Below are 7,138 nucleotides of genomic sequence, written 5' to 3'. Positions count from 1 at the left end.
GGAGGCCAAGGTGGGTGGATCACCTGAGGCCAGGAGTTCAAGACCAGCCTGGCTAACATGGTGAAACCCCATCTCTACTAAAAATACAAAAATGAGCCAGACGTGGTGGCAGGCGCCTGTAGTCCCAGCTACTCGGGAGGCTGAGACAGGAGAATTGCTTGAACCTGGGAGTCAGAGGTTGCAGTGAGCCAAGATCATGCCACTACACTCCAGCCTGGGTGACAGAGCAAGACTCTGTCTAAAAAAAAATGTACAGGTATTCACAGCTTTTAGGATATGGAAATGTCAATTTAAATATTATTACTAGGGGAACAGATTATTCAGTGATACAAACCAAAAGAGTTACAGGCTTTTATTCTTTTTAGAGATGGAGTCTCACTCTGTCACCCAGGTTGGAGTGCAGTGGCTCGATCTCGGCTCGCTGCAACCTCCACCTCTTGGGTTCAAGCAATTCTCTTTCCTGCCTCAGCCTCTGGAGTAGCTGGGATTACAGGCACAGACCACCATGGCTGGCTGATTTTTGGATTATTAGTAGAGACAGGGTTTCACCATGTTGGTCAGGCTGGTCTCAAACTCCTGACCTCAGGTGATCTACCCGCCTCGGCCTCCCAAAATGCTGGGATTGCCGGCGTGAGCCACTGCGCCTGGCCAAGAATTACAAGCTTTTTAAGGCCAAGGTTACATTCATAGATCAAGCCAAAAGCTCAGAGTTCTAGATGTCTTACAAGAGCCCTTTGTTAGAAATAACATTTTCAAAGACATTTTAAAAGATCAGAAAAATCACTTTTTCATTATTCTGTTGCTAGGATTTCTTATACCAGCACTCCGGAGGGCCTGTGGTGTTGCAGATGAAATGCTGGAATTCCATTATTTAGAAAGGAAAAAAGTAAAGACAGATCTGAGAAGCTAAAAGACTTACTATAGAAAGGAAAGGGACAAAATATTATTATAAACAATTGGAATTTGAGGCATGTGATGTTATCCATGTACAGGATGAATTTTTAAAAATGGCAATATGTGAATTTCTGGTTTATTATATCAGCAATCCAGTCACCCTTAGTCCTTAGTACTGTTTGCTATGAAACTTTGTCAAACACTTTCATGAAGTCATTAAAAGTGACCTGTTTTTTCCAACAGATGTGCAATGATACCTCTGCCAGTGGAGTTTTGCCTGAATTACAACAACAAAAATCATTCTAACACAAAAGTGGCAAAGTTTTTCCCTTAGGGACCAAAACTACAGATAAATAATTGAGTTATACCCTTCAATGTGAAATCACATACAAGTCACATGATGTCCAAAAGCTTGTAAAACCAACTGCACTGTTTATAATGAATATTTGCCAGGGCCTGGGATTTCTCCCTACGTACACGTTAGCCTTTTGTGGATCCACATATCCGTTTCATGGATGTCAGTAGCACGAGCTAGCAGCATGAGGATCGGCGTATTTGTGTCGGTTCCCTAAGTCTTCATGTCCCACGGGACCATGCGGTTCCCTAAGTCTCCGAGTCCCACAGGACCTTGGGAAGGGGCCCAGGTGGATACACTGTGTACACAGTGCCTGTTTGCATCACAGTCAAGGAATACCGGCCTTGGGGAAAGCAAGCCTGCTCTTTGTCCCAGAAGGAGATATCACCTTATCCCTCAAGGCAGCTCCTTGCAATAGAGCCCTGAGAAATGGCCCAGGTAAAGAGCAGTTAGGACCTTGCATTCTTGGCGTGCTCAACAAGAACGAGCAGGAACTCTCTGGGCCATGGGGGATTGCCTCTCCTAACAGCATGCTCATAGAGAAACTAGGCCATCTTTCCTTCCACATGAAGTGGACAACAAGAGGTACTGCCCAAAGTGTTGCCCCTAGGAATATTTTCCTTCACCACTCTCTTTCAGGGGCTAGAATGCAGCTACCACCTACTTTTAGATGGTGCTGGGAAACTGTGGATCATAAACCTTGCTCTTTCTGTGTTATCCAGTCATAAGGAACTCTGCGGGAAGTCACAAATCTGGGTTAAAGGAGAAGTAAACCAGTAGCAGCAAGCATCATGAGAGTCTGAACCACCTCTTTTTTTTTTTTTTTTTTTTTGAGACAGAGTCTCATTCTGTTGCCCAGACTGGAGTTGAGTGGCTTGATCTCTGCTCACTGCAACCTCTACCTCCCAGGTTCAAGGGAGTCTCCTTCCCCAGCCTCCCAAGTAGCTCAGACTACAGGTGCCCGCCACCACGCCCGGCTGTTTTTTGTATTTTCAGTAGAGACAGGGTTTCACCATGTTGGCCACGCTGGTCTCAAACTCCTGATCTTGTGATCTGCCTGCCTCGGCCTCCCAAAGTGCTGAGATTAAGATGTGACCCACCACGCCCAGCCTGAACCACCTCTTCATGCAGTTTACTTGTGCCTTCCAACCAGCTTGGAAGCTAGTTATTACTTAAATATTACATTTTCATTTTCTAATGGAATACAGTTTTGCACATTCAACCTAGCTCCTGATGGTCATTTCAAATGGCACACCTCACTCTCCTTCCACCTTCCAGATCTCCTGCCAATGCTTTCCATTGAGTGAACCACCCAGAAGCTGGAGGGCAAGGAAACCTGTTGCTACAGCCCCTTTGCTAGGCACAGAGCAGGTAGAGAAGGGTGGAGTGAGTTGGGAAAGGCAAATGGAAGATATCCAGCACAGCTCATAAATGACATTGATGTCATTGGTGTGATTTTCTAAAACATTAAGCCATTCTTGGTAAAGTTCCAAACAAAATAACACACTCCTTTCAATTTACATAGTAGTTCCATTCCCGGAAAATTCCACATATATTAAAACTGTGCAGAAAATCCTTTGAGTTATGCTTGCTTCAGCAGCAATATGCTCACAGTGGAATTATATTGATACAAAGAAGATAAGCATGGCTGCTCTAGATGACATGCACATTTGTGAAAACATTCCATATTTTAAAAAAAAACTCATAAAAAGAAAAGAATAGTACTTGGAGTTTACATGTAAAACAAGGTTAGGTTTAGACTCAGGTAATCACGAATAGGTTTTCATATATGCAAATGTCTAGGGAGACATTGAAAATTATGTTAGACATAGGAAAATTCTTCCTTGCAGGACTGTCACATGCATTGAAGGACATAGGACATTCTTGGCTCCTGCCCACTAAATGCCAGGAGATCCCTGCCAGGGGATTCCTGCCAATCACTGTAACAACCAAAATAGAACCACTTGTTTTCAAAGCACACCCCTGTGTGGTACTGCCCCCAGTGAGATCGCACCTCCTAAGGTGAAACATTCAACTTTGCAGAATTGGAGTATGATACTTCATCTACTTAGTGTCCAGGGTAACACTGAATAGAAGAAATGACTTCTCAATTTGTGGGTCCCTATTCCATCCAACACACAGAAGTTTCTGACCCAGCTACCAAACACTTGCTGCCATTTCTGACCATGTAAAATTATGAATTGGAATTTTCTGATTTAGCATGAAGAAAAAGTAGTAACTGGCTACATATGAAACTGAAGCTTCAGGCCAGGCATGGTGGCTCATGTCTGTAATGCCAGCACTTTGGGAAGCGGAGGCGGGCAGATCACTTGAGGTCAGCAGTTTGAGACCAGCATGGCCAGCATGGTGAAACCCCATCTCTACTAAAAATACAAAAATTAGCCAGGCGTGGTGGTGCACGCCTGTAATCCCAGGTACTCCAGAGGCTGAGGCAAGAGAATCCCTTGAACCCAGGAGGTAGAAGTTGCAGTGAACTGAGATCACACTACTGCACTCCAGCACAGGCAACAGAGTGAGACTCTGTCTTTTGAAAAACAAAACAAAACAAAACAGGCCAGGTGCAGTGACTCACACCTGTAATCCCAGCACTTTGGGAGGCCGAGGCAGGCAGATCATGGGGTCAAAAGATCAAGACCATCCTGGCCAACTTGGTGAAACCTCATCTCCACTAAAAATACAAAAATTAGGTGGTGTGGTGGTGTGTGCCTGTAGTCCCAGCTACTTGGGAGGCTGAGGCAGGAGAATAGCTTGAACCCGGGAGGCAGAGGTTGCAGTGAGCAGAAATCGCCGCTGCACTCCAGCTTGGTGACAGAGTAAGACTCTGTCTCAAAAAAAATAAAAAATAAAAACCCCTCAAGTTTACATTGAGCCATATAAAAGTTATAGATAGTTAATAAAAGATAAATAACCACATTTCATGTTACTCAAAAATAAACTATAACATTGTTCTGTTTTTAATATATGCACTTTAAGTAATTCATGCATATTACATAAAATTAGAAAATGCACACACCCCAAGATGGCGGCCACCATGAAGAAGGCAACTGCAGAAGATGTCAATGTTACTTTCAAAGATCAACAAAAGATAAACAAATTTGCACGGAATACAAGTAGAATCACGGAGCTGAAGGAAGAAATAGAAGTAAAAAAGAAACAACTCCAAAACCTAGAAGATGCTTGTGATGACATCATGCTTGCAGATGATGACTGCTTAATGATACCTTATCAAATTGGTGATGTTTTCATTAGCCGTTCTCAAGAAGAAACACAAGAAATGTTAGAAGAAGCAAAGAAAAATTTGCAGGAAGAAATTGACGCCTTAGAATCCAGAGTGGAGTCAATTCAGTGGGTGTTAGCAGATTTGAAAGTTCAGTTGTATGCAAAATTTGGGAGCAACATAAACCTTGAAGCCGATGAAAGTTAAACATTTTATAATACTTTTTTTATTTGTTTAATAAACTTGAATATTGCTTTAAAAATGCACACACAAAAATAAAAACTAAAAACCACATTCTGTAGTAAACAGAATAATGACCCCATAAGGATATTCATAATCTAGTTCCTGGAACCTTTTACATGGCAAAAAGGACTATGCAGATATCACTAAATTAAGGATCTTGGGATGGGGAGATTTTCCAGGGTTATCCAAGCAAGGCCAGTGTAATCTCAAAGATCCTTATAAAAGGCAAGTGGGCCCAGTGCAGTGGCTCATGACTGTAACCCCAGTGCTTTCGGAGGCTGAAGTGAAAGGATCACCTGAAGCCAGGATTTTGAAACCAGCTTGGACAACGTACTGAGACCTTGTCTCTACAAAAAAGAAAAATAAGCCAGGCATAATGACAGGCACCTGTTGTTCCAGCTACCGAGGAGGCTGAGGTGGGAGGATTACTTGAGCCCAGGAGGTCATGGCTGCAGTGAGCTGTGATCACACCACTGCACTTCAGCTTGGGCAACAGAGCAAGACCTTGTCCCCAAAATTTTAAAAATCGTGGATTTTCATAGATTCCATCTGTTTCCACCATTAGCCTTTATAATGCTCTAAATGTCATAACTGTGACCAAATAGTATATGACCCAAATGATGTTTGAGAACTTGACTGATTTCTAACACAATCAAATAGCCTTCGCTTTCCTTGTACTTTCCCTGCCCCAGACCTGAAATAAGACACTGCTTCAAAGAGCCCAGCTTCCCTTTAATGGGGGGGATGGTTTTTAAGGACCACAACCTGAGCACTAGAGATGTTCATTATTACAGAGTAAAGTTGCTTTTAGGGTACTTCAGTGGACAGAGCTAGAAAAAAATATACATATTTATGACACAGAGACGCTAGAGTGGCACCCATGATCCCCGCCTCCTGCTATTCATACTCCTGTGTGATGCCCTCCTCTTAAAAGTAGAAGGAACCATGACTTGCTTCTAATCAGTAGTATATGGCTAAGGTGATAGGATGTACATGATTACATATACATGAGTACATTATGTTCATAATGATTACATGATGATTGTAATGTTCCTCTTGCAAAGACACTCTCTCCTTGCTGGCATATACGAAGCAAGCTGTGTATTGAGGGGCCATATGGCAAGGAGCAGAGGGCAGCCTCTGGCTAACAGCTAGCAAGAAACTGAGGACGTCAGTGCAGCAGCCTGCTAGAAACTAAAAGTTGCCGACAACCACCTCAGTTTGCAAGCAGATGAAACTGCAGTCCCACTGACACATTGATTGAAGCTTTGTGAGCCAGAAGCAGAGCATGTAACTAAACCATGCTCAGTCTCCTGACCCATTGACAGTGTGAGATAATAAAAGTGTCTTGTGGGGGTTTTTCTGTTTCTGTTTTGTTTTTTTGAGGAGGAGTCTTGCTTTGTCACCCAGGCTGGAGTGTGTGATATCGGCTCACTGCAACCTCCACCTCCCAGGTTCAAGCGATTCCCATGCCTCAGCCTCCCAAGTAACTGGGATTACGGGCACCCGCCACCGTGCCCAGCTAATTTTTGTATTTTTAGTAGAGATGGAGTTTCACCATGTTGCCCAGGCTGGTCTCGAACTTTTGACCTCACCTGCCAAAGTACTGAATTATAGATGTGAGCCACCATGCCCAGCCTAGAAATGTCTTGTTGTAAGCCTCTAAATTTGTGGTAACATTGCTATGTAGCAACAGATAACTAACGCTATTCTTTTTTTTTTTTTTTTTTAAGACAGAGTCTCACTCTGTCGCCAGGCTGGAGTGCAGTGACTAGATTTCACCATGTTGGCCAGGATGGTCTCAATCTCTTGACCTCATGACCCGCCTGCCTTGGCCTCCCTAAGTGCTGGGATTACAGGTGTGAACCACTGTGCCTGGCCTTAATGCAATTTTTAATCATGGGTTTACATGAATATTCTCAATTCAATTTTAGTATTACAGTGTTTTCTTTAGTTTCTTGGATTTTATTCTAATATTTTTACAAATAATAGAACTACTGGGCCTATCTTCTGGCACACCACACACTAAATTGTGAATATAAAGGCTGAAAATGAGGGATCTCCTCTTCTTTTTATTTTTCTATTCTTCCCTCTCTGTGAAGGGAAATATTTATTCATTCATATTTATTCTCATACAGGCCTTTGTTCATTTAAGTAAACTATGTCTATGAAAGCACTTCATAATAATTTTAGCTCTAGGATTCCTTTACATTATTATTTCAAATTGAAATAATTTCTGTTAATAGAGTACTTCATGGTTTAAAAATAGTTTTTTCATGTATAAGTTTCTCTAATAAGTTTTAGAATAGCATTCCAATATGCTGTTTCCAATTAACAGAAATTTGACTTGGGCAAAATTATCATATGAATTGTTCTCCACTAACATTGCCTATTTCCCCAAACAAGGC

General features: G+C 42.3%; 1 non-coding gene and 1 pseudogene across 1 annotated transcript; both read left to right on the top strand.

The window, feature by feature from the left end:
- The first annotated feature begins 2,834 nt into the window (after positions 1-2,834).
- LOC120366681 (U6 spliceosomal RNA) lies at positions 2,835-2,941 on the top strand. Its single transcript, XR_005581261.1, has one exon. It is a non-coding gene; the product is annotated as a U6 spliceosomal RNA (small nuclear RNA).
- A 1,348-nt stretch (positions 2,942-4,289) lies between these two features.
- On the top strand, positions 4,290-4,707 carry LOC101040634 (prefoldin subunit 4 pseudogene; annotated as a pseudogene).
- Positions 4,708-7,138: the final 2,431 nt, after the last annotated feature.

This window comes from Saimiri boliviensis, chromosome X (assembly GCF_048565385.1).
Source record: "Saimiri boliviensis isolate mSaiBol1 chromosome X, mSaiBol1.pri, whole genome shotgun sequence".
NCBI lineage: Eukaryota > Metazoa > Chordata > Mammalia > Primates > Cebidae > Saimiri > Saimiri boliviensis.
The sequence above is the reverse complement of the archived record's forward strand: the minus strand, read 5'-3'. Positions and strand labels throughout refer to the sequence as shown.